The following is a 27,992-nucleotide window of genomic DNA, read 5'->3' as shown; positions in this document are numbered from 1 at the left end:
TAAGTGAAGAGAACTTGGTATTTGACAATCCGGTGGCTGAAATGTTTTGGCATATAGTGTTCAGAAAGCTTTTCTGCATGTTTAACATACAGGGTGTCAAAACCAAGCATGCAATTCTGGAGCAGAGCAGAAGTGAAAAAAATAGGTCATAAAATAGGTCAGGAATAAATCCCCCATGCTGGCTAGTTTCTCATTCAGTATTTTGATCAGTCATGATTGAGACTTTTATGGATTAAAGGAGAAAGGATAAGAAGTGGACATTGGAGAAACTGTTGCATAGAGTCTTGTTTCTCTGATGGGAAAGAACCGTACAAAACCAGCAGTCACTGAGGTTCCTGCCAGAAACCTCCATTTGTGTATGTACTTCCCACTGCTGTCTGTAGGCACAGGGTAGCAAGCAATCCAACGAACTGAAGCTTTTTGGAAGCTGGAGGGCTTTCTGGTCTGCTAGACATACATCTTACTCTAGCATTAGACATAAATGCAGAAGATAGGTCGTGTTTAGGCTCCTGCTCTGTTTGTAGTCTTCCAGATGACAGATAATCATTCATAAACATGTCCTACAGACACCCCATGATCAATCTGAGTCAGAGTAGATGGTTTGGGATGGCTTCAAAAAACACCAGTACTGTGTGAGGGATGATGAAGTTTGGTGTTGCTTGAAAGTTCATTTTTGAAGTCCCTGAAGGAAAAATAATAATGTAATCATAACAAAATTGTTGATATTGTGGCGGTTCCTTGGGAAACCAAGTTATTGTAGACCCATAGAAAAGCCAAAGAAGGGAGCCAATCACATAAGGTCAGCCAATAGATGGGACACGCTCTTGTCCAATCTACTAACATTTCTGCATGCACTCTTCCATAACCTGTTCCAGGACTCCACTATCTTTTTAGTGAAAAGAGTATTTTTCTTCCAAAGTCCAACCTCCAACTGCTCTGTTACAACGGAACCCCTTCATTTTCTGCTCTATGCCCTGTGGTAATGGTGACCGTACTAATTACTGGTGAAACTGAAGTCAGCTCTCTATTACAGCAGCCTCTTCAGCAGATGGGCTAACCTGGCAAAGCCTGCTAAGAGTGTGGGGAGGAAGAGCAGTGAATAAGAGATGTATAAGGCAAATGGATGTGGGCGTATAGAGCGTATGATCTTCTGCTGTGACTGACTGGAGACAACCAGAGAAAGAAATGATCCCTGAAATCATCCAGAATGAGTTAGGACACTGAAATCAATACTGAAGCTTCTGATTAATTCAACACAAAGTCACTTTCACAGACCACCGTGTCTCTGCCGCTGCTCACACCACCAATTTTCTGGAGAAGGAAAACTCCAAAGCTGAAAGCAAGCATGAAGGTGGGCAGCCAGATGTGATAAAATGACAGGGGGCCAGCACAGGGAAAATAAGAACAGTCTCATGCAGGACTTAGAAATTGAATAAACAGGTTGTTTTACAAGCTGGAAGTGAACATATAACTCCAGGGATGAGGAAGAACACAGTGACTAACAACATTTTCAGCTCAGCATATTCCATTACTATTTAAAAGAAAGAAAAAAAAAAGAAGCAGCAGCAATGAAAACAGATGGGAAAAACACAACCAAAGCACCTCAGAGCTTTATTTAACCACAGAAGTATTTTGAGAAGCAGAGAAGAGATCACGGTGCTATCTGTAGTTAGGTATTCTGCCATGTGAATGCTTCACTGTAATGGGAGATGTGACCCTGTAATCTGCTGCAGAAATGCTGGTCACTTTGTGCTGTCATTAAGATGCAGAATGAGAGCTGCTCTGTGCTCTCTCATGGACACTTATACAATTTCTCTTTCTTTACAGTTTTGGCCAATCCACACTAGCAGTCATTGGGCTGAAGTTTTCTTTGTCTCTCAGGATGAAAGAATTGGACTGACTCCTCTGACGAGGAAGAGAGCCAGGTATTAATTATTATAAGGTGGATTTGCAAAGTACTGGCTGCCTCAGCCCTTTTCCTTCATTTTTCAGCTCACGCTAGGTCCCTAAATCTTTCTTTGCTTACCCCATTACATGGAATAACACCTTGTTCAACATTACGAAGCATGGCCAAAAAGATTTTTATCATTAAAAAGAAGGCAGAAAAAAGAGAACACTCACTTGAGAAAATATTTCTTTGCTTGGATTTTATGATCAGCAACAGAAGATTTTGCAGTGAATTGCTGCTCTTGTAATAGCATTGCTTTCCTTGCACTGTACTTTTCCACTATGGTGAAATCAGTTATATTATCCTCAAAACAGGGGAGCAGACCTTCTGCAGGAGTAAAGTACTAAATCTACAGTGGTTTAAATACACCAAGTGTGCCGACCTGACCCTATGGTCATACTTGCAGGTATTACATTCCTGCATCATGAAAAGAGCTAATGATGGACAGAGTGGCCAGTGTGCAGTCAGAGGTGTGCAGATTGTCACCAACGTGCATAAGGCAGCTGTGGTTACAAGGAAAGATGGGCACCAGGATGATGCAGTAGGTGTAGACATAGGAGAAGGAAAGATGGGCAATTGGTTGTTGGCAGTAGGTAGTGATGTAGGTTTCTAAATTAGAAGCATATGGAGTAATTTGACTTTTCCCATCCCCTTGCGAGGATTTTTTGGGGTTTTTTTGTTTGTTTGTTTTTGACATGTGGATGAAGTTCAAATGGGCACACGGCATTCTGAGAAAAGGGACAGACCTGAACCTTTCCCTGTAGCCTAAATCTCAGTGAAAAATAACTCACAGGGTCAGAAGCAGAGCAGCAAGCACGGGGGTAGATAGGTCACCATGAGGCCTCTGAAGGACCTTTGGAAGCTGGATCTGCTGACAAGCAGGGGCACCAAGCTGCACTGTGCCCCAGCCATAGTCAGATGCTGACGATTGAAAACGGCCATCCAAAAAATAAGACAAGATGTCATTATGTCTCACCTGCACTCGCTCTACAGATTCACACAGCCAATTATTCCATTTGCCTGTAATGACTTCAGACTCTTTAATCTTCCTCTCAGTGGATTTCTCTGCTGCTTTGCATTTAAATTCACCTTGCCTTCATAAAAGTAGTCAAACTGTAAGCAATAAACAGGATAGAGCAAAACAAACACACTGGTTTTATTTGTTTGTTTGTTTTTTCGTCTGTGCACTCCCAAGCAAGATAGTTTCTGTACCCCTTTGAGAGAGCTATCCTGCTCTTCCCATACTGAATAGCTATTTAAAAACAAATGGATATTATTGCACCAGCCACCTACTCCTCAGCCTGAAAAACAGCAGGAAAATGCCACTTTTCCATAAACATTTGTTAGGGTGACAGTTATGAAAACAAAACAGACTGGAACATTCCCTACCAGGACCAAGCTGCAGTATTCAACTGCCCTGTACCAATTACTATCTTTTTTGACATGCTTCATGCTCTTTTTATTAATGGGATGAAAGCTTTTATGGGATAATAACCTAGTTCCAGTGAGCAAATGTATCTATGAGACCAAAAGCCAAGTCATTTGTCCTTGCAGAAGGAGCCTTGAGACTATAGTGATAGGCACTGGTCTGTGGTGGATAAATCACAAAAGCAAAACTTTTATCCTGCAGCATACAGGTCCAGCCAGGAATCACTGAGGACATGGAGATCTTCACTGCAAGAAAGCTGAGAGGGCAGAGATCGTCTTGGTGATTATGATGGTACAGGAGAAAAGTAGGCATGACCTGAGTACTGAAGATGCTGCAATTAGTGTTATTGCCACATTTAATAGTTCCTAATGGTTTCCTCAGCAGAATCACAGTTTGGCTGAAAACTTTTGGCTTAGAATTGTGAGCACAACTTTGCTCAGAACTTGTTGGTTTCCTCCCTCTGCATGCAGGAGGCATATGGCAATTATTTCCAAAGACATTCCTCATTTGCATGGCAGCCATAAGCACAAGGATGCTACAAACTACTTGAACTAAAAGGAAAGATGTGTTTTCTCTGATGCTGGCAGGAGCCATGCAATAGCCCCTGTCGCTGGGGCATAGTGTACTTGCTTAGTGGACAGTAAGCACACCTGGCCTTCCATCCCAGTTGTCCTTCACTATTAATTTCATCACACCTGCATTTAAATTAGTCCAGGGGTAATCTTCTCCAACTCCATCAAGTGGTTAATTGTAAAATCTGCCATCCCAACACAGCTGGACAAAACTGTAAATAATATCAGAGGAGGCTTTACAGTAAGGTATTGCTAACAAGAGTTAAATTACATGTTTCTCCCAGTTATCCCATTCCTCCAGTGGGACACATTGCTTGTGGTGACCTCTGCAAGCTCATCTTCTGCTGGGTGAAAAGAGAACAACCACCTCTGGCTGCTATTTCTGGCTATGCTAGAGAGCGACTGCATGGCAGGTTCTTGCTGCAGGCACTTTTTTAGTGCTCATAATCCACACACAGAGGCCAACCACAGAAAGACAAATATCCATATTGGCCAGTGGCATTTACACAGCACTGTGCAATCCTAATTTATGTTCTGTATAATAATGTGGTATTCAAAGCACTAATGTAAGGAAACCATGGAATTTTAATGGCAGATGTCGTTATGAAGACAGAAGCTGCCAAGAGTCTGTAAGAAGGATACTAGAGGGACCATACTTCTGGCAGGTAAAGAGCAAATTGGCAGTACAGAAAATAAATATCTGCTTTAAGATAAAACTATGGTTTGATTTTAAACTCAGATTATGGGTTGAAGTTAGAGCTCTAAATCTGTGATTTCCTGTTGAATGACACATTCTTATATGGAAGCACTTAACACAAAAAAAGCAAAGATATTTTTGGGCGAATCAGCAAGTGTAACATAATTTGAATGATTTCTCTCAGAGAAAGCAGAATCCAAGTACCACATAGGCTCCAAAGCCTCTCTGTCTCTTGTCTGTGCTATAAGAGAAGCAGGTTCTCCCAGAGTCCAGGCACTGATTAAGACAGACCCATGCTGGCAGCTTTCTGACTGGTCAGATGGCAGCAAACCATTCTCCTTCCCATCCCCAAAAAGGCACACTGTTTTCATAGGAATCAAACCAAATGGGAGAAGAATTCAGGAGAAGTTTCATTTTCTTGACCCTTTCAAAGAGTCAGGATAAAACCTGGACTACCAAACCAGCTCTCTAAAGCGGGGCACCCAAGCTATCCAAGCAAGCCTGTGGTATTTCTGGGGCACCAATTAGGTGAGGCAGTGCTTACTGATGTATGCATGTTGTCAGCTTTCCAGTCTGCAGTTGTTTTGTGCCACTGCCCCATTGCAAGCTGCTACACAAAAAGTTGTCTTTAGCATGTCAGATTTGTGCTGAGTTAGACTAGAATAGCAAAGATAAATAATCATTATCATTTAAGGCTATTAATTCCCATAGCTATACACTAGCAAATGCTTATTTCCATACCACCTACAGATACGTTCATGTCTTTTTGTTCTAATATTGGGAAAAGAACCTATTTGCTTTCTTTCGATAAAAGCCATCCTTGGCTTGAATTTTCAGCTGGTCAAATAATGCTAATGTGGCAAACACAGAAATTTCTTTATGCACCTCTGGGACCATGCAGGCAGACAAACTCTATTACAGCCAGTGTCTCATCAAAGAAAAGCTAAATCTTTTCATTAAATCTTGGTTGTTGTCATTTTCAAGAAGAAAGACTCTTTACTGCGGGCACAATTATGGAGAAATGTGCAAATGAGCTGTGAAGGATTGCCAAGGGAGGCTGCATGGCTGCAGAGACAGGAGAGGGCAATCTCTCACAGTGCCACATAAGTAAAATGCCTGCGTGTAAACATCAGAGCCACTGATCTGATGGGCATCAGCTACAGCCAGCACTGGCTGTGGATTAAAGTTTTTAACCGTCAAGCCCAGTATTTGGCATTGATATACAATATGGCATCACTCCATCTTACCCACAAAAATGAAAAATGAAAAGCACACGTTCCTTTCCCCCCTGCATATGGCCAACATCTGTTTGGGCATCAAAAAGTTACTGAGGAAGGCTTTGTCTGATAAGGATATACATATATACAAAGGATATATTCTCTTTTACTGAGAAGTGCCCCAAAATCGAATGCCTAGATTAAAACCACTGCAATTAAGGGGACATCCCAATAGACGTAGCTTTGAACAAGAATTTTATGTATGAAATTCTTTGCATCTTTTGGCAAATTTAAGCCTGGATTCAGCAGAGCATCTAAGCACCTAAAGAACGCATGCAAATTGTACAAGATCAGAGGTGCAGCACTGAAATGGAGCTCTTGTTGCTCTCTTCATACCTCGATATTTTGGCATCTGTAAAAATGAAGGTAGAATTGGTCCTTCCTTCTCACAGTCTTAGCTGGCTTTGAAGGAAGGGGAAAACAGCAGAAGGGGAAAAGGTGAAATTTTAGATTATGCTGCAGGGGATGCAATTCAACTGATAGGAAATGAGCTTAAGAATTTCCAGAGATTATGTTTAAAGTACATAAAAATCATCTGAATGACTGGTAAAATATTGACTGCAATCTAAACATGTTTATATTATATTAAACTAGACATTAAAATTGCCCTTTTTTTTTTTTTTTGGTACTTCAAATGCAGGAGGCTGTCTTGTACTTTTCCTGGCAGTCTTAAGAAATGTTAATAAGACTTTTTCTGCCACATTTTAAACACAAGATAGGCAGTATAAACAAAACTGCAGATTGATTTATTTATTCTACTGGGATATTCGGCTGTGCTCCAGTTGATCAGAGAGAATTTTGTTTACATATTCTGCATAGACTTGTCCAACCAACTTCAAACAAACTCACGGTGGGATCCAAAATTCAGTATATTCAATGGAGAATGGGAGCCTAGTAAATTATACTGAAGGCTTAAAAAAAAGAAAAGAAAATGGCAAGAGCTTAGGGCAGATTTTTATTCTATTTCAGGTTGTATGAACTTTGCTCCAACTCCTTCTATTGCAGGCACCAAATCCTAAGATCTGGATCTGCGATCACTGCCTGGTCAGGCTGGAATTCATAATCCAGCTGTGCAACATGTCTTTTTTAAACTTTTGGTACTTTGCAGAAGAGGTGCGCCTTACATCAGGCAGGCCTTACAGAAAGTTCAATTCAAAGTTTTTGGCTTCTTCAGAATCTTCTGAATAAAACGAGCAAAGATTAAATAGTTTAAAATTCCCCATCCTATCTATACAGACTCATTTGCTGCCATGTTTGGCTACTTGTAGAAAAGAAGAAACACCAGCCCTTTAATTCTTCAAATAGGTTACTAGGAAAACGTTAGCATTTTTGTGAAATATATTGTGTTGACTGTTTTGCTTTATTTTTGCTGAGAGCAGGCCGGATTGACTACAAAAAGGAAGGCAAGTGGAAAGTACAAAGTCTCTTTATAAAACAGTGATCTAAGGAGCAGGAGCAGGCATCTAGGAAATCTTGGTTGATTGTTGCTAATATCTATGATAATTAAGCTAAAAATATCCACAAAGCAATAGAATTTGCAGAGACGACTCTATTGTCTTAAGCAAATAATGAAGCAGGGAACAGTGAAATTGATCCCACGACTCCCATTTCAATAACAAAGCAGAAACAACTGTTAATCTATAGCACTCACTTTAGATTACAAACCTAAGACTGAACAGGCAATTTCATTAGTGAGAATACAGCTGAGAGAGAAATGCCAGCAGGGAAAAAAGCCATCCCTGTTGAAATCAAACCATCCTGAGAATTTCTTGCTGCTGTGTACCCAGAAGTGCAATCAGGGAAAAGTTCTGACAGATATCAGGTGCAGCTATAGGAAGCAGTTCCCTTTGTTTTGCCCTGAAGGCTGTCAGGACACAGCCAGCTGACCGAGCTCCCCAACCCGGGTTTTTCCTTTTTGTTCTTATCCCCCAGCTCGACACATTCCCTGAGAGCCAACCAACCCCCCGGCTCACCCACAGATACCAGCTCTGTCTGGAAGAGAGAGTTCTCTTTTAAAATTAGCTCCTTTCAGACACTTGCACAAACCCATAGATATCACAGGGCCTGCAGAGCCAGTGCCAAGGAACATCCCGAGAGTGATGCTGCCAATGAAGGAGGGAAGGCTCATTCCCCATCAGTGCTGGCAGCTGTGGGGACCTTATGGGAGTCAGAACTTTCTGTTCTCACTGAAGGTAGCAGGCAGGACTATAAATATCCACATAGAACATATTTACTGAAGGATTGAGTGCCGTAAGAACACATTTTAGAGGTAATAGCAGCTTTCTGAAATAAAATCAAAGAACCACAGAATAATTGAGGTGGGAAGGGACCTCTGAAAGCACCTACTCCAGCCTCCTGATCAAAGCAGAGCCAATTCCCATTATAGGGTGTGCTGCCTGCGGCCATAGCCAGCTGTGTTCTGACAGATTTCAGGGATGGAGAGCCCACAGCCTTTCCAGGGAAACTGTTTCTGTGCTGCATAACCTTCATTCTGATGATTTTTTTCCTCAAAATATATGTCTACTATCTCATCATTTTGCAGCACGCTGCTGCAGAGAGTCTGACTCAAGCTTCACTACAATCTCATTGAGGTAATGGAAGACAGCAATTAGAAGTCCCATTAGCCAACCTTCTCCAGGCTAAACAGACTCAGCACCCGTAGACTCTCCTAATACATCATGCACTTCAGTCCCCTGAACATCTTATTGACCCTTGTCTGGACGTGCTCCTATTTTTTGACCTATCAGTTGCACTGGGACACTTTTCTAACAGTTGCAATCTCACAAGTGCAGAGCTGAGGTTACTGATGGGCCCGTTGGCTACAGTCATATTTACCACCCTAAACACACACTGCTCATAAGCACTCTGTGGTCCACCAGGACCCCAGGTCCTTTCTGCAGAGCCTCTCCCATTCAGTCCATATTGATGGATCTCAGAGGCAGGACTAGCTGTGCTTGCCCTCAGGATGAGATTCTTGCTAGCCTATTCCTCAAGCTTCTTAAGATCTTTGCCTGTCTTTGATAACAGACCTTAGAAGTTTTGGTAACATTTTCTGCGTGTGCTCACAAGAAAATAAATAAATAAATAAATAAATAAATAAATAAATAAGAAAAAAAGAGTAAATATAAGATTTTTGTATATATATGGCAAACTCACAGGTGTGATGATGTTTTGCACCACCACCCTACATTCTTTACAATAGTACTAGAGGACAAGGAAAGCCCAAATCCCAACTGACATCAACAAGAGTTTTTACTGGCTGCAATGACCTTGAAGACGGTCCAGACAAGTAAAGCACAACACCAGGAATCAGGATGTCAACATTAGCACTGGGATGGAATCGATTAACATGATTTTACTAGAAAGGAAAGAAGATAAGTTGCTGCTCTTGAGTAGTGGCCTTGAAATCTATAACCAATATTCCTGACTGAGATTCTGTTAGCAAAATTTATGGCACAGATGGGAATCACATTTTTCTTCAGATAAGAACACTTCTTGTAGTCATTCATTTTGTACTTTATGAGACACCAGCAGATACAGTGAGCTATTTTACTCTATTTCTCCTTATATAGATAGCATCCTGAGTTCTACACACTTCAGAAACTGTATATATTGTGATGACTATATAAACAACCTCAATGAAAGTCTACTACTGCATGCTTAATAATTCACTTGTATCCAACAGAAATATTCACTGCAGCATTAGCGAAGGCTGTTCTAAGTCATGTAGTGGCTGTTCACCAAATCTAACTTCCCATGCCTAGATTCTTGTAAGAATTCCTCCTATACATCACATCTCCTTTATTGCTTTATTACAGGAGTTTAGAAAAAACATTGCCCTTCCATAATGGAATTTTTCTCCTCCCTTGTTGCATTTGCATATGCATTTTACAAGTACACAATGACTGTGCTGCTTTAACTTTGTTACAATACTCAGGGAATAATTAGTTCTGTATCTACTAACAAAGAACAAATGTATGTGTTCAAAAAATTAAATATTTACTTTCCTAAGAGCCATCATAAGTTGTTGTGAGTGCTTGTCTACATTATGTGTGGAAAATTAAATATACTCTGTATAATAATTCTGCTGGTATAATAAAGGATTATGTATGACAAGGGAAATGTGACCCAGTTCAGTAGGAAAAAAAACACCACCTACTTCTCATGAAATCTTAGTGCAACCTACAACAAACTCAGGTAAAATCAAATGTAACAAATTCAGATTTATTGTGCTGTCCTGAGATGCAGATTCCAAAGGAGGCACAAGAGTAGCCTAAGAGTTCTCACTACCACTGATGAGTTCCATGACCTTATGAGCAACACGTTCAGGATTCTGTAGAGTAGGTGAATTGAGGACTTCATAAGTGAATGGAAAGCTTATCCCTAAGCATAGGTGGAACAGTACGTTCAGGAGGACAGCTCAAGCTATATCAGAAAACATTAAATAACCTTCTCTGTATGTTATTTGAACAGATATTGTGCACAGCTCATTGACATCACTACATGTGACATCAGCATCAGCACTTTGTAGAGCTTAAACCTGCAAATTTGCTCATTTCTCCTTGGATATAAGAGTTGTATGTACAACAACTCACTGCCTCTGGGAGCTCGAGCACAAGCTACACTTCTTTGTAGCAAGTTCTGTTGTCTGCAACTTTTGTTTGCTGGCACAGCAGAATCTACTTTTTCCTCATCACCTTTGGAAACTCTTAGCGCTTGCCTTCAGGCTGTTTAAGCACTCATTCCAACCTTTTTAGATTAGATATTCTAACTCCCAACTTGCTTTAGGAGGTTAAAGCATATAGAGGAGACCTTTAGCTTTTAGCATCAACTAATCTATTGCTAAAACACCGGCAGTTTCTCTCTCTGCAGAAATGTTAACCTTCTGTCCCTACATCAAAGAGGTTTAATAGTTTCTCAAACACAGAAGCATACACAAGCACAGAACTTTGAACTACTTTTCACGGTGGATTTCGTGTAAGATATTAAGCCAGCAGAGTGTTACTCAAACTAAGTCACAACAGTTTTGCTTTTCTAACAAAGCTAACAATAATCACAAACACAGCATGACCTGTTGACCATACTCAAATACCAGCAAAATCCCCTGTGGTTTGCTAACTAAAGTTTATACATGCTGTGGCTGGGGTTCTGCATGGGCATGCATGGACTCAATGCTGGGAGCACAGCTGCCTGTGCACAGATGGCTCACAGGGCAGGGCAGCAGCGAGGGGATGCAGCTGAGTTCCATTGTTTCTCTGTGCAGCACTGTAGCCTCTCCACATCTCTTCCACTGCTGTTCTACACTTTGCTTCGTCCCTTCCAGAGGCAACTCTTACACCATTTTCTAATCCTAGCTTTTCTCCTCATACAAGAAGGCTTTCTCAGAGTATGTTTGACTGTCTTAAGTACCATTTTCAAAACAACTTCGGATATTCAGGAGGCATTTTCCAAAACAAGTAAACAAGAGCAAAACCTACAAAATTACAGAATTGTGGGGAGGAAAAAAAAAAAAAAAAGAAAAAAGACAAAAAAAAACCATAGAGGCTTGTCTGCAAAATTTTTAACAGGCAATGCACCAACCTGTTGGTGAAACAGCACGGGCTGGGTTAGCCACACACCTCAGTACTCACCAACCCCTGGGCACCCCTTCAGTCCCAACCACTCTCAGAAAAGCTTGGCTTTATAAATAATTTGAGAAGTTTTGAAAACCAGTCCATTTATTTAGACAATATAAAATTATTATTATACTTTCTATAAAAGGTCACAGGCAGAAATTTGACCAATAGAATATCTCCCAAATCCACTAAGGTTAAAGGAGCTATGACAATTTACAACAGCTGAAAACTTCCTCCAGCATACGTGACAGCAGAAAGAGCTTGTGGCCTGAGAAAACAGCAAGTAGCTGTATAATCAGGCAGCAAAGACCCAATCGTCTCTAATAGAGAATCACAGAATATCCCAAGTTGGAAGAGAGTCCCAAGTATAATTGAATTCAACTCTTCGTGCACCATCAGTTCCTTACGCACCCACAGACGTTGTCAGAACAGCAGTAATTGGTGTGAAGATGAATACAAATCAAACTGAACAGAAGAACGTGCACACACAGAGGAAAATAGCCTTGAGGCCATGTGCGTTATGACAGAGAACTCAGCAAAGTATGCAGCAACAGTATTGATTTAGAGCTCAGAACGCCAGGCCAGCTACTGAGCCTAACTGGAAGACAGACTACATTCACATTTCTGTTTACTTAGCAACCCCTCCACTGCACACCTACAGAAACACACCCACAGAGACAAGACACAACTACATCTTGTCTCACACAGCACCTCAGTGCCTAACAGATCTGTCAGCACCTGAGCTGAATGCACTCACAAGGCAGTAAATGAATTAAATCAATTCAAGCTGTAGCTTCCCCAGTGGCAACTGAGAGCACATCTGCATGGGAAGCACCATCAGGCAGCACAGCATCAATCTCGTGTGGTCAGAGCAGCTCCCTTCAGAGCATCAGCTCCAAATGCAGCTGCAGAGCAACCAGCTGGGCCCTGAGGATAATCAAAGGCCCATTCTGCATCACAAAGGAGTCCAGAACTATTTACCACTAGAGAGACTGAGGCACCGAGCAACGTAGAAATTGCCAAGCAGCAACTCAGCCCACCCATTTACAAAGTTCTAGAAGAATAAAACTCCTTTCCCAACTTTAATACAAGCTAGTATAAGAATATTCTTTGCTTTTCTTGGCTTATAATAATCTAAATGTTGCTCTTAGATTTAATATCACTGTTTTCTGGGTCTTAATGCTTGGATTTGAACAGATACAAACCTGAAACCACAGGACGAACAGTGCTGAGCAGTCACTATCCCTCCTCCAAGTTGAAAGAAAACATGCATTTTTGGCTGATACGCTTAGTACAAAGCAGTACTAAGCTTTTGCTTAGTGCAAAGCAGTAGATGCTTTCAAACAGTCTTTCTGCCCTGCACCATTCACCAGGCAGTTTGTTTCTGCCTCTTGGTTCTACAGAGCGCATCTGTCTTGAAGGGCTCAAGCTGCTCCCTCTCCTTCTCATACATCATCTCCAAAAGCACCATGACTGTTCCAGAACATTTCTATTATCTGGTTGTCAGTGATAAAATGAAGAACGGAAAGAACATGGTACGTTCTCTAAATTGCCTTCTACTGAAAGGGTAAGGAATGCTTTGTATAGCATGCTGAACAGCATGGTAGATTTTCCACATCGGGCTGTCTTTTAATAAAAGGTTTCATTTAAGGAAGAAACAGAATGATAGCACCAGATCTGAGAGCATTCGTTTACTCACAAAATAACTATGACAGAACCAGATATAGGATTACTCTCACAATATAGCTCCTCCTGATTTCCCCATAACCACAGGCTGCTACAACCAGCCCACTGGACTATTTCAATAGCAGTTTCACCCTCATCTTAGAGGTACCACCACCACGCTTAAACTCCTTGTCAGCAGTTGGCTGTAACCACATAACAAATATTTACACAACCTTTTCACCTCCAAGTCCTGTCTTATGACTGCAAACTACACTCTGAAGCGGGCTGCTCTACCAACAGGATGCATCATGAGCATGACAAGCCTGATTTCTCTGAGGGCCATTACATACACACAGACATGAATGATAGAATCATAGAATGGCTAGGGATGATGTCTGGTTGGGGTAACTTTCTTTTCATACTGGCCTTACCCTAGAAATACCATTGCATTTCAGGATCTGGCCTTTGGAAACCCACGATGATAATACATATTCCAAACATACAGAGGGATTTAAACAGGTTGTTCAGGAAAGGACTTTGATGGAACATGGCATGTCAATGCTCACATCCCCTCAACGAAGAATAAAGAGGAATTGGGATTTAATTCGTTGAGATTAAATATATGGCAGATGCTTAAGACGAGCTGTGGAACTGCTGAGTGAAAAACTGCATTGTCTTAAAATCAATGTGTTTCACCAAGAAAAGTACTCAAACTCAAGTTCACACAATACTATTCATATCCTATATATATAATTATATAATATATATATAATAATATATATTATATATATATTATAATATAATATATAATAATAATATTATATAATATATATATATTATATAATATATATATAATCCTATATAATAACTATTCATATCCTGCAACATGCAGCTGTTAAGGGTTACAGTGACAAAAAAAAAAAGATTCAGTACCTCTGAATATTATGATTTTGCAAATATTTTATTATCAGTGAACCTGCAGTAAACATTCATGACATCTCATGAGTGCAGCTATCACATTTACTAGCTGAGTTGTTCCAATTAAGGGCCATATTTTTTTCTAAAATACATACACCTTTCTCCAAGGAATGAAGGATGAGTGAGAACTGAAAATTTAAGTGAGAAAAGCAAAAGGATTGTTGTGTTATCTTCATTCTTCAGTCAGAATTGCATATTTCTGTATATATAAAGCTACAGGCTACAAAGCCCTCATCCTACACCTCAGACAGATTTCTTTGGAGACATCAGCCAGCTTGCTTTTGTGTTATCCATCAGCCATGGATGAACCTCTACCTTCTGGTTTAAGCTGGAAAGAAGCTTAGTGCTGTAATGGTAATAGTGGGTGCCGAAGTTGGCACAGAAGAGAGTCGGTGCAGTACATCCTAGAGATTTTCAGCAATTTAAGCAATCCTCCTGTTCTTTTCAAGGCTCCTTTAAAATGCCTGTAAAAGAAGCTGGGTTACTTAAAGTACCCTGGTGCTTAAACATTCAGCTGAACTTTCCAAAATAGATTTTATGGCCCTTCAGAGTCAGATACTTAACACAGCTATTTTATATTTATTCGGCTTCCTCCATTTTTATGCTGGTTCATCAACAATTTCTGGTCAGGTTTACAAAACAATTTTGTAAATGTTTACTCTTTTTTAGTGATCAGGACTAGGAAAAACAAGTTAAAGCCACTCTCGTAGATGAGATTTGGTGAAGTCGGGACAAGACAAGATGCAAATAGGTAAACTAGGTCAGTTTGCATCTTGCACTTCCTTTTTTTTTTTTTTTTTTCAAGTTTTGGAAGCAACAAATGATTTCCCAGTTCTCTCTGAAGTTTTTCTGCACTGACTTCTTCCACCTTCTTCTTTCTGAACAGTGTAGTGATGAAGGAGAAAGAGCGAAGAATATTTCCATTCTCTTTTGGCATCTTCTCCAGTGCACGGTTTCCAGCAGGATGCAGCCAATCTGCCATGCCCACACACAGCCTTGGCAGGGACTTTCCTTCCTCCATTTTACTTTGGGGGCTTATCTTCCTAGTTCAGGATGGGGAAAGATGTCAGCATTTCCTTTGGACCAAAATGCTATTCCCTGACCATTGCCTTGCATCTAATTGCCTCTGAACCTTGAAAATACTTCATTCTTTTCTTCTTACACCTAGTAACATAAAAGCACCACTATGCCTCAGACCATTACTTTGACTTTTAAAGCAAGTTGAAACGTTTAATTGCCACATTCCAGTTTTTCCCTTGCCACTGCCCTCATTCCCATTCAGACTCTGTCTTCTTGCTAATGAGTTAGCCCTGTCTTTTCCTATCCATTACTGCTACAGATTTTCTGCAGAGGCCCATAAAGTCTCCTGGCAAATAGTATTGATTTCTTTTGGAAACTGCCCAGTTTTATTGAAATTTGCATAATAACAAGAATAACAGGCAGCCCTGTTATCTGCATCTGGATCTTGACCAAATTCCCTGAGGATAGGGAAGGTACAAGCTTTGATGGAAGCATTCCCAGGCACTGCCAGTATTACCTAGGCAATGGCAAAGTCTACACGGGCTCCTAAGAGTCAAATGAGAACTGACTCCATGTCAATTTGCTTCACCTTAGTCAGGAGGAGGGATTTTATTGTCCATCTATTGTTGTGAATCTTATGGGAACTGTATCTTTGAGACCTTGTCACTCCATCTAATATTTTTGAAATTGACGGACAGCTTCAGAAAATATTAGGAGGGATTGACAGCAGATCCTTGCAGAGCCCATGGTTAAACAAGCTTCTTCAGTTGTGGAGTTTCACCTCTTTTTCTTTAGAAAATAACAAGCTCAAGCAGTATCTGAGTTGGTATCTATAAGATGATGTTTACTCTTAGCTCCTTCAAATAAATTTTTGCTTCCTTGGTACTCCATGGTAATATACCTCTGCAAATAAAGTGGTTTCTGATGATCTCACCACAGGGCTACTTCTTGTTTTTGTAACAGTGCAAGAGCAGCAGGAGAGGATCCAGCTTGTGATCTGCTCAGACAGCTCAGAGGAGGAGAAAGAGAAGAGAGATGGAAGAAAGGGGTGAAAAGAAACAACAGAGAGCATGGAGAGAAAAAGAAATGGAGAGAGAAAAGGAAGAATGGACTGCTTGTTTCCCCTAGGTGTTCACAATTTCCCAGAAAAGATTTTGAAGCGTATCATCCCAGCGTCCCTCTGATATGCACAGCACAGGACAGATGCAGAGATGCCAGACTCCTCTCCTGCTGCAGACAGCAGCACTGCACACAGCTGACTCTTGAAGGCCCACAGGCTACAGGGCCATTCCTTCTAGATGGTAAAAAAGACTCAAGATTTCAAACCTGGAGCAAGTCCCATCTCGCTTTGAATTTACATTGAGCTCTCCAAAGCATCCCATAGCAGTATACAAAAGTGAGTTCCTCAAAGCCCTTGCAGAAGGAAGAGCACAGAGTCCAGAGTGCCAGGAGGAGTCAAGCAGAGGGAGAGCTTGGGAGAAAGTGAAGCAGCTACTTTTCTCGCTTGAGTTTTCTGTCATGGAATTTTACCTACAGGAGGACTGCACACATTTGCAGTAATGGCTGAGAGATCCATTTTGAGCTACTGAACTTTGTGAATTACGCAGTAATTGGAAAAACACAATGAAAATAAGGATTTGCACCATAAAGCACTCCTGTTTCATTTATTGGAATGGCTGTAGGTTTGGTTATTTAAGAGGACGCTTTGCAATATGCTGTCGTACTTATGGGGGTGAGCTTTGTGAAGAAAATAAACAAATGACAAAGTCCTAATGAAAGGAGATTTCATTTCAGACATGAAGGGCAACATAATTAGAGCAGTTTAGTTGGTGTCTGTGAAGAAAAACCCAGCACTCACTGAGCTGTGCAGGATTTTCTGAGCAGGCTGTTTGACGAAATGGGAGTTGGGGCTATTGCACAAATTCCCACTCAGCCCTCCCTGTCTCAGGGAAACTACCTGCAGCGTGCAGAGGTGGTACAAGCAGAGCTCAGGGCCTGCAGCACCAACCTGCATGAGCAAGGAGTTCTCTGAACAGCGGTTCCTGACCTTCTTCATCAGCATCTCTTAACCTTCCAGCACTGAATTCTTTTTACATCCTTTAAACTCTTGCTGCATGGGCCTGGAATTGGGTCTAACAGAAAATATGCCACCAGGCACTGGAGAAGACCATGAGCACAGGTGATTCACAGAATGGAGCCAGCAGCAGGAGGGAGGTCTTCATCTGGGAGCAATCTGGGCTCAGCTGTGGTATCCTGGCATGGCTCACCCCTCAGCACTGTTACAGTCCCCATACCTATGGGCTATCTGCAGGGTAACCAGCATCAGAGCTGCTGCTGCCGAGGATTTCTGCTTCTAAGAAAGGAGTCCTTTGGAGAAGGCATGGTGCCAACTGACTCAGAGAACACAAAATCCTATGCCATAGCCCCTGCAGACATCAAAATACATGAGATCTTATGAACACACAGCAACAGGTAGAGTTTGATCCAGCAGGTCAAACTCTAGACAGGTAGAGCCTGACCCTGTTCTAGGACCGCAAGGCTGCAGGGAAAGCTGCACGCTCCAGGTACACAATTTTTGAATTGGCACAAATCATAACTTCTGAGTTCTCTGCCAAGCCTCAGATCCATTTTAAAGAGGGGAAAGGTTGCCCTTCACTTTGTCATTTCTCTCTGCTTCCAGCTGTGATACTGATACTAGCCCTTCACACACTCAGTAGTAAATGACCAACAAGTACAAGATGATAAAAATGTTTATCTTCCCCCTCCTTTCTTTCTTTGGATTTGTTACAGATGTGACACTAATAGTCATGGATGAGTTTAATCCTTGTCTTTTTTTTTTTTTTTTTTAAAGGTCTGTTGATTATTTACTGGCCTTGTAGTTTGTGCTCTATATCTACAAAGGGAATTTTATAATGTGTGATGCCTGCATTAATGGGATTTTGGGCCTGTAAATCATCCAGCACTGATACTCATTGTTGAATGCATATTTCTGAGGCCAATAAGTGCCTACACTCTCTTTCAAAATTCCACATGGTGCTTTTCAGCCTTCTTAATTTTTAAACCCGCTAGGAGCATCCGCTCTCCTTCTCTCTCCAGCCTCCAGAATTGTGAATGTCATTGGCATCTGAAGAAACCAAATCCTTTTAATGCTATTGCTGTTGATTTGCTTTGGGTTACAGTTCAACTTACAGATGTAAAATTCAGGCAGCTCTTTGTGTTTGTGCTCCTTTGGTCAGAAAAGACAAGCTACTCTTTCCCCTACAGATGTCTGACTCCATGAGGGCTGGATTTTGCTTTAAAATTGTTAAAAACTCCCACAAGTCCCGCATTGAAGATGTGCTCATTTTTCCTACTAAACTTTCCTTTTATTATAAATATAAAAGAGGGTTCACTATTTGCAGAGATAAAATACTTTCCCCAGCCTTATTTAATCACCGCTATTAATATCTGGACGCAATCTTGGTGCACATAAATCATCTGAGGCGGACAGTCACACTCAACCCTGTTGTGCAAATATGGAAGGTTGACCTTTAAAACAATACTGTAGTAATCACGTTGTACATTTATAGATCTGTACTTATCCCAAAGGATCCCACAGCCCTAACACCACAAGGTATGCTGGAAAGCAGGCATCCCTGGCACGCAATCCAAATGGCATGCAGCACCCTGCATAGCCCAAGGGAGAAACAAGGTCTTGGGCACGGTCAGGGAGTAACTCCTTGAATCTCAGCATAGCCATGAGCCTGGGGTTACTGCATACAGCCCTCCTGAAAACACTATTTCAGACACAGTGCTCGCACACTCAGCCATCCTCACAATCCAAAGGGGTGCCCAAATGGCGTTAAGAGGAAAAGAGATCAGTCTGCAGGCAGACACAGCTACCCTACACGGTACATTACCCCTGAGAAATAATTCTGCACTCAGAATTTTTTCTATTCTTTCAGTAAGAATAAAAGATATTATTTCTTCCTACACATCTTACTCCAAATAGAAATTAACTGAAAGGGAGTGGTAAAAGATTTGGTTTCCTTACAATATCAACTTTACAACCTGAGTCATGGAGTCATGGAATGGCAATGAATTTAGGAAAAAAGGTAATAGAGAACATTTTCATTTGGATGAAGAAAACTGCCTCAGGACAGGCAGAAGGCTCTGAGCTGATCCTTGCCATGCTCTTACAAGGCATAGCATAGGACAGACTTCTTGACTCTTATCCTGTCCTCACACAATCAGCAACAATGAAGGAGCAAACCCTCAAGGCATGTAGAAGTGGAATTTGTAAGAGGAAAACAAAGATAGCCGCACCCCGGTGACAATTATTACACAGATATAATTATTACTGAGGAAGACATTTTCATCATTTTACATACTGTTTAAATTCAGTTTGAATTAGGATGGCCTTGGAAATAATAAGAGATCTAATTTCTGCTTAACTCTGTTAACTTCTCGGGAAGTCCACTGAGTCTTCAGAGACTTCTCATTTGCATAGAGAAGACATTCTCCTTCAAGCAGAGGCATAATGGATGCTGAAAGGGTAACAAAGCATCTTTCCCAGTCACCCACAGTGAGAGTTTACTTAAGATACACACACAATAGAAAGCAAATGAATGGTTTCCATATTTATATTGGCATTTCCAAGGGAAAACTTAATGAAAAGCTAAGATAAAAGAGGGCTCAGATGGCTTTCTGAAGCTGGGGAGCACTGGTACAACAAACACACAAACACTTTCCTTTAGGAAGCTCTTTGCAACACAGATTTTGTATGAAAGTGCAAATGGAATTAACCTTCATTGAGATTGGAATACAAAACCATACCAACAAATGACCAAATAGCAAATGACACCCTCTCCTTCACAACTGTCGTATCAGTCCTTGAGACTGTGAGCACAGTCCATTCAGTGCACTGAACCTGAAAGTGCATCTTTCTGATAGCACATGGTTCCTTCCATTTTCCAACATACACGTAGCAGTCTAGCTGGCCAAAGCCATGTAGAGTGCAAATGACAGCACCGTTACACAGTCCAGGCCACAGCAGGTGCATGGAGTGCTGTCTGCTGGGTGCTATAAACATCAACACTTCAATTTCAAGCAGGTTTTGCCCGATTGCAAAAAATTTAGGCTTTGGAATGGAAGGTTATAGGGGAAAAAGAAAAAAAAAAAAAGCCAAAACAAATAGACATGGAAAACAGGATAGATCATGAAACATCTTCCTAGTATTAAAAACTATTTCAGGCTTGTAATTTTTATAGATATAGACATTAACACAAAACAGTGCTTATCTACCTTAAGAGCATAGCCTAACTCAATCCTTTTAAACAGAACAGCAGAAGCAGAAATGTGTTGATTTTCACCAAAGTAGTGCTAATAACACCGAATACAAAGAGAAAATAAATGTGACCCAGGCTCTTTAAGTTACAGTGGTAAAGTTATTGAGTTTAAAGGTTGTGTTCATGTGAACAGACAAATATAGAAAGGTCCCAGAGAGATGGATCAGCTCTTATAAATTCAGACAGATCAAGAGACAGAATGCATTTCAGGCATTTGTCTATTAATTATAAGCACACTACTCAGATGCTTGGATTTTGTTTGGATATTTTCCAGGAACACAGATCACTCTGCCATTTCACAAGGCTCCCAGCCCGCTTCACCTCCCCAAAATGGCTGTTTCTGCTGCTGATGTGGTGCTCCTGTGGCATCCGTATGGGGAGCAGCACCTTTGCACACCACTGCTGGTTCAAGACCATAGAGACAAGCTTTCCATCTGATCTCCTAGGAAAAAAGACTTTGAATGCTGCTCCGAGTCAGGACAGCATCCTAATTTTTAGAGCGTTTTCAGATTTGAATGCCACTTAATTAAACATTTTGTTAAGTACAAAAAAGAATCTGTCCTGGAGGTAATGAAATCCTGTAAGTTTCAAGACAATAAACATCTGGATGAAAGAGATGAAGTCCTTCAGTGCCCAGCTGATGTAGGGTTTGAAGCATGAGCTCACGTCTGATTGTCCATCAGGCATCCACAAAGGAGAGAGGATGCATGTGAGCCTTTCCTTCCCTTTTTAAAGTCCAAGAGCAATAGAAAGTTTGTGAACTTTGAGTCAAGCACAAACCACTATTTTGGTGGAAAAAAGTCTTCATTTAGAACAGAACCACTTCGAAGGTTTTCAGTCTTTACATTCATCCATGAGACTTCAACTACAACATCTTTTATGCTGAATACACAGTATAGCCAGTAAGTGCTGCTTGTTAAGATCAAGATCTATGATTTTATGAAGATTCACAGCTGAATAAAATGAAAGCTGCCTTCATTTACTACCCGAGATGCCGCTACATTTCAAAGAAATGGTGGCCAAATGCATTCAGATGATAAGAAAGCACTGTTCAAGGAATGATTCGCAGCAATGACTAATATTTGATATAACAACCATGAAATGAAAGCAGCATTAAGTTTTATTAAATAATTTTCCACTGCCTCCACACTGCAGCATTAGTATGTGCAGCAGAGAGCTTAACTAAATTATCAGTTGAGAAAGTAGTGTCGGGAGCTATTACAAAATGCAGCAGCTGTAATGAAATTCAAAGCCCATGACTGCTCTTAGAGAAGGTATTTTATAGATGTGGAACCAGGAAAAGAAAGTGAGTCCTGGTTAGTGACTGTAACTGTAACTATCAGCCTCCTCTACTTTTTCCACCTTTGCACTCTCCCCTGGCTGCAGAGCTACTTCCTGTGCCTCAGAATGAGGATAAACTGAAGGCTGAGAAGCCAAGAGAGAGGCTATGCCTCTCAGCACTCAAGCCAGAGTCTTTCCAATCCTCACTGCACACCATGGCTTCCAGGAGGCAGAAGGGCTCACCCTTACTCAGCAGGTAGTGCTCCAGCAGTGGCAAAACTTCCTGGTGGGAAAGTATTTCCCTAACACAGCATACAGGGGGAAAAAAAAAAAAAAAAAAAGCAGCTTAAATACATGCGTTTCACAGCCAAATTACTTATTGCAGTGCAAAGGTGTTAACACAGCCAGCTTCAAGAGGAGAGCATGCCACCAGCATGTGAGATATCCTTGGCTCGCAGCTCAGACTACAAAGACCCCTGGGGCTCCAGTTTGCCATTCCAATCAAGAAGGGAACTGTTGCCACTATAGGTAACACAGAATTTGTTCTGTAAAAAGACCTTTCAGCTCAAACTTACTGCTCACAGTTATGCTTGGGGGAGCCTATGGCTTTGTTTCTGGGCAACCCTAATATTGTAGGCAAAGAAAACCTTCCACCTGCCTCAGGAACAGGAAAAGGAGAGTGCTTCCAGACTTTAAGCACCAGATATGGTTGGATTCATATTTAATCATTATGTGACTATTTATTACAAATGCAAAAAGTGCTTTGGCCTCTTCAGGTACCATCATACAAAAACAAATGTTTGGCTATCACATCTGTACTGGATATGGCCCAATTTGTCTTCTTGTAACTCATTCAATTTTGAAAATACAGAAGTCTAGGAACTCTGGCTCTATTTTCATGATGTGCTGCACTGCTTGCAATTTTTCTTAGGGGTTTTTCTTTTTCTTCACACTGCAGGCAAGTGAGAAAAGGGGAAATCACACAGATGATGAGCAACTCATGATCAGGCCACAGGTAGGAGAAATTCTTGCACTTGTGGAACCACTAAGGCAGATGCTGGAGAATTGGAATGCTGGAGGTGGAAAAAGGGCCATAAGATAAAGTCACACAAAAAATGGATGGGGAGAGGAATACAATTGAACTATTTATAGGGAGAGAGAGAAAAAAAAAAAAAACAACACAAACATTCAAATTAAACACCTAAGAAGTTATTAGGGGGTGTTACGTTAACACATAACACATAGGCATGTTAACAGCTTCTCTCAGTCCTAGAAGTCAAGGAGGGTCATGCCATTTCTGCCAGTGTCTGAGTGTGTAAGGGTGTCCAACCCGTAGAAGAAGGGTTGTCTTGAGTACTGCTATGCATAAAAGTCCACATAGACCAGCTGTGACTGTATATGCAGGAGGGTATGAAAGTGAGGGTGACTTACATTTAGATATATCCAGCAGAGATGTAAACCAGAAGAATAAAGACAAAAATCAAAAATACATAATCATGTACAGAAAAGGGATTTGCCCATCTAAAAGCTAGATGAAAAATGTTCTTAAAAAGTAAAAAGTGAGAAGAAAAAGAATAATCTGTTTCATGATGTGATTTGGCTAGAAGTCTGTTTTGTTCTTCTTTATCTCTCCACCTTTCTGTTGAATTACAAAGGATTATGAAATATTGTGCTGACTTTGTATTCCCGATATGGGATTGTGCTAAATAAACATGACACATGAAAAGCAAACAATGTGCCTTATGCTCCTACTTGTCTATATTCCTTCATCTCTTATAAACATCCATCAGAGCTCTCTGTGCAGTGACAGTGCTTACTGCAGCAGGACAAGGATATTGTCCACGCACAACCAGGTGAGTTAGGTGATCTGAAGTGAGGTTGAGTCCTCTCAGTAAAAACACAAGAAGAAAAAGCAAAGGGAACAAAGTGCAAATGATGTGTCCCACTCACTTTTGTTCCTTCTTGTTGGGGCCAGCACTGACACCTTCTGACGTGCTGTAACTCCCACTGTTTAGTCATATCACAGCTAATTATACATCCACCCTTTAGATTCTTATTCCATTATTCTTATGAGAAACTGAAAGAGTTCAGTCTAGCAAGATATTCAAAGCAAAGACATGTTGTTCATGAGTTATAATTAACAGCTGAGAGAGGAGATATCTGAGACTAGAAAATGCGAGCAGAAAAAGAAAAAGCAATACCAGATGTCATGTCTCAAAAGTGAAGCCAGCCACATTCACTCTAAAATAAAATCTAACCTGCATATAACTAAACATCAAGAAGATCACTCATGGGTATACTGCATTAATCAATGGCTGACTCTTTATATTAGAAAGCAAACTTGAGGTGATTAGACACATAGAACACATTAGAACACTGTCTGGAATGTGTTGTCTGCCATTCTGCATAGCAGACAAGCCAGGGCTCTGACTTCTGGCTTTAAGGTACCAAAACTCCTAACAGCAGAATCATAATGTAACTGAGGCTTACAGCTAGTGGCAGAGCAGGTGAGACAGATTAGATTTGCATTGTACCATTAAAGTCATTCATTTAAGTATTGTTTCCTTAAATTTAGCCTATCACATCCTTAACCTTCTACACAACAGAGGTGGTAAGCCAAATTCTACTATAAAATGTTCTGCACCCTCCTTCCCTGCCCACCATTTCCAACCCTGGGCACAGATTTACCTGTGATTTACATTTCACACTGCACAAAGTGCCTGAGAATCACACACAGGGCCAAGCAGAGCAGAATGTTGGATTGTGCATCTCGGCATAAAACTACTGAGAACAGTGAGAAGAGAAAGGGTAAATGCAATCACTGGGACCTATCTGGTGACCCCTTGACCTCCACTGAAATATTGCCCAGCCTCACTTCTCTCTCTTGTATACTTGCCTCATCAGCCATCACATAAGACAAAATTTTACTTCGTACTGTTGTGATGCAAATTGTCTCTCCAGTGCTACCCACGGTGCCTACACAGTAATTGTACAAGGCAATGAAGAAGTGAGGACCTTACCCAACCTTGTTATCAATAATGAAAGCAACAGCTGCATAAGCACATCTCTCCACAAGAGCTGGGGATGCCTTCAAGGCACTCAGAACATTTGTAGACCTTCTTCATAACTAATAATTACTTAGAAGTACAAAAACATAATCAGCTTACAGAACAGATCTGTCTTGGCCTATTTACAAGACCTGTTGTTTTGCTGCCAGTTACTGTTCCTGAGCTGTCAAAGTAAATTTTCTTCCCCATTCAAGTGTGAATGTGCAGAGACTGTTGTGTTTGTGCTGAAGCATTTCTTATTCAGGCCAGAAGGTCTTTGTGCCCCCTCCTCTTCTTCAAGGGCTTCTTCATTTCAGCTGTAATTTGTCTGTGCTATAAATACTCAATCCTGGACTCACTTCTGAGCCCAGGCATGTTGATTGTCAGGATATCATTAGCAAAGACAATAGGTGTATAAATGCACAGTGACTAGAACAGACCCACCAACTTGCAGGATGGCTACAGACCATGTTGAAAATTTTCTTAATACAATGAAGACTCCCACTCTCATCCCCTTCAGCTCCAAAGCATCATGGCTCTGTCTCCAGTATCATCTATTTGGAACCACCTGGTTCCCAAACACCACCATCACTTGGTCTGAACCATTCAGATAGTCAAAAGCATTCAGTCCTGCTGGGTGTTAGCATGAACTAGCATTCTGTCTCCTGACACAGGCTGCCTCTTTTTAGCTCCAAATCCCAAAGCATTTAATCCAAGCTGTGAATATTGTTTCAGTCCCCACAAAGCTAGTCATCCATCTTTCCTACAGCTTACTCCTTCCAAAAGCTACCTTGTTCCTGAAGTTCTTCACCCTTCCCTGAGCAGGGAAGGTCCCATAGCAGCCTCGGAATACCCAACCTTAAACCACCCCTGTCTCAGCTTAAAACCATTCACCCTTGTCCTATCAAATCCTTCTTCCTTAGTGAGGTTTAGGCTAGTGATGACTGACATTCAAATGATATGTAGTTTGTTTAGGCTTGTTTAGTAATAACAACCAAAGGTTGGCCTCCTACACTAGTCAATAATATCCAAACTGGAGAATGCAGGGAAGTAGTAGTCACTGCTAGAGGCAAAAATTCAGTGTAAAGCTTGGTTTCATGAGATATTAAAATTCAGGTTAATTGTATTTATTTGGAAACATCCAGCCTGAGCTCCTAAGTTCTAAAAAAATTTAGGAGTAAAGAATTTGTGACCAGTGGATCCGTAATGCTGGTAATGCTCAGTAGCAGATTCACAGCAAATCTGGTCCTGGTAGACCTCTGTCCTGCTCCTAGCTTGATTACTGAGTGATATAAGAAGGACACTGAAGGAAAGAACAGGCAGCTGAAAAGGTTTGGGTTTAGGTAGAGGAGAAATGCAGAACATAGAACTCCACAAAATGGAACTTTGGCTCCTTTTTTTTATCTGAAAGATCTTGACAATGATCTTTTCTGCCCTCTACTATTTTGACAGTTATTTGAGGGGAGGAGGAGAAGCTACAGAGGTCACTTACGTGCATTAGGTTTATGCAAGCACCTAATCTAACAGAATTTACACAAAATCAAGTACTCAAAATTGCCATTCCTGTTCTTTCCCAATCAGCTACTTTTCTTCTTTGAATATAGGGAGAAATTGCAGTGCCTAAATTAGATGTCTAAGAAAGTGACAGAAAATCCTTCCCACTCCCTCTACATCCATGTCTGATAACTGTAGCTTCAGTATGAATCAGGATCTCACAGCACAACCATATTATAAATAGTGACTGTATTCTTATTTCCACAGAGGCTGCTTTTCCTTTCACGGGCAAGATGCACTGACATTGTGAATTTATTAAAACATGGAGACATTTATGAGAACCAATGAAGAGTTTTTATTTCCTCTCACTCTGATGTGCTAACTCTTCCCAAGGAATTAATCTCCATGTGGCTTTACTGTATGTTGCTTTACATTGCCACATTGTCCATACCTGCATTTCAACAGCCTCCCAACATCAGTTTTAGGTTCTCTGTCTCTTCAGTTATAATTCTATCTCTGGACTAGACTGCTTTGTGCCCAATGAAAACAATATGCAATTAGCTCAAATCTGTGTTCTGATTCCATCTAAATTAATAAGCATGCTTTATTCTCTTAGTTCATTTTTCCACTTGGAGAATGGCCTCATCATACACTATATTCATGAAACAGATTAACATCTCTAGACCCAGAATATCTTGAAATAAGGCAACATATTGTATCTCTTACAAAGTTAAAAACATTGTAGTGTTCTTAGTGAGGACTTAAAGCAGAGCTGCATTGTTTCATAATCTCCTTTGACTCTCAATGCACTCTTCCAGCCACACTGCCTTATTACATTATTATACTCGTCTACATTTTGCTGAGTACATGCTGAGCCAAACAGTCATGCATGTGAATGCAATTTGATGGCACTTGAGTAAACTGAATTTCAGGTAGCTGTTAGAAGCAGCAGACATCAACACCGAGAAAGTGGAAAAAAAATGAAAGGCTGACACATAAAATCACTTCAGAAGTGATCTGGTGTTACTGTGGATGAGTGTACTGACTGCAGAGCTCCTCTGTTGCTCTTACCACCTGCTCACCAAGTTCTAGGTCTTCCCATACGCTGACTACAGAATTTCCCCCCCCCAAAATAAACTCCTTGTATTAATACTCTGAGAGATTAAAAGACTAAATGCTTCTAGAGGTCAGTGCATACTGTGGGTAGGTGTTGTACCACGAATTAAAATACCTGAGCTCCATTCCTGACCTTACTGTAGACCTTCATGACTTTCAACAAGTCATTTTGCTTCTTCTTTTACTACTCTACACTTCTGTTTTTTTTGGTGGAAAATCTCTTAGGAATGGTTCCATCTCACAGTGTATTGAGACACTGCCTTAGCCAGAGGGATCACTGAGCACTAATGAAGAAAATTATCAATGAGGAAGAGTACTGCAAGTAATTATTTCCTATCAGGGCTTCCTTAACTAAAAAAAACAACTAAATACGTGCTTTTTGCATCAGAAATATGTTTTTTTCAGTGGAGATTAGGCAAAATTAAAACTGTCCTAAAGCTTAAGAAATTTGGATTGATTTGTCATTAACATTTACATGGACATATTGCAAGGTCTGGTTCATATGCTACCTATCATCATCTTGACT

This window comes from Lagopus muta, chromosome 15 (assembly GCF_023343835.1).
Source record: "Lagopus muta isolate bLagMut1 chromosome 15, bLagMut1 primary, whole genome shotgun sequence".
Classification (NCBI taxonomy): Eukaryota; Metazoa; Chordata; class Aves; order Galliformes; family Phasianidae; genus Lagopus; species Lagopus muta.
This window is presented reverse-complemented; position numbering follows the sequence as displayed.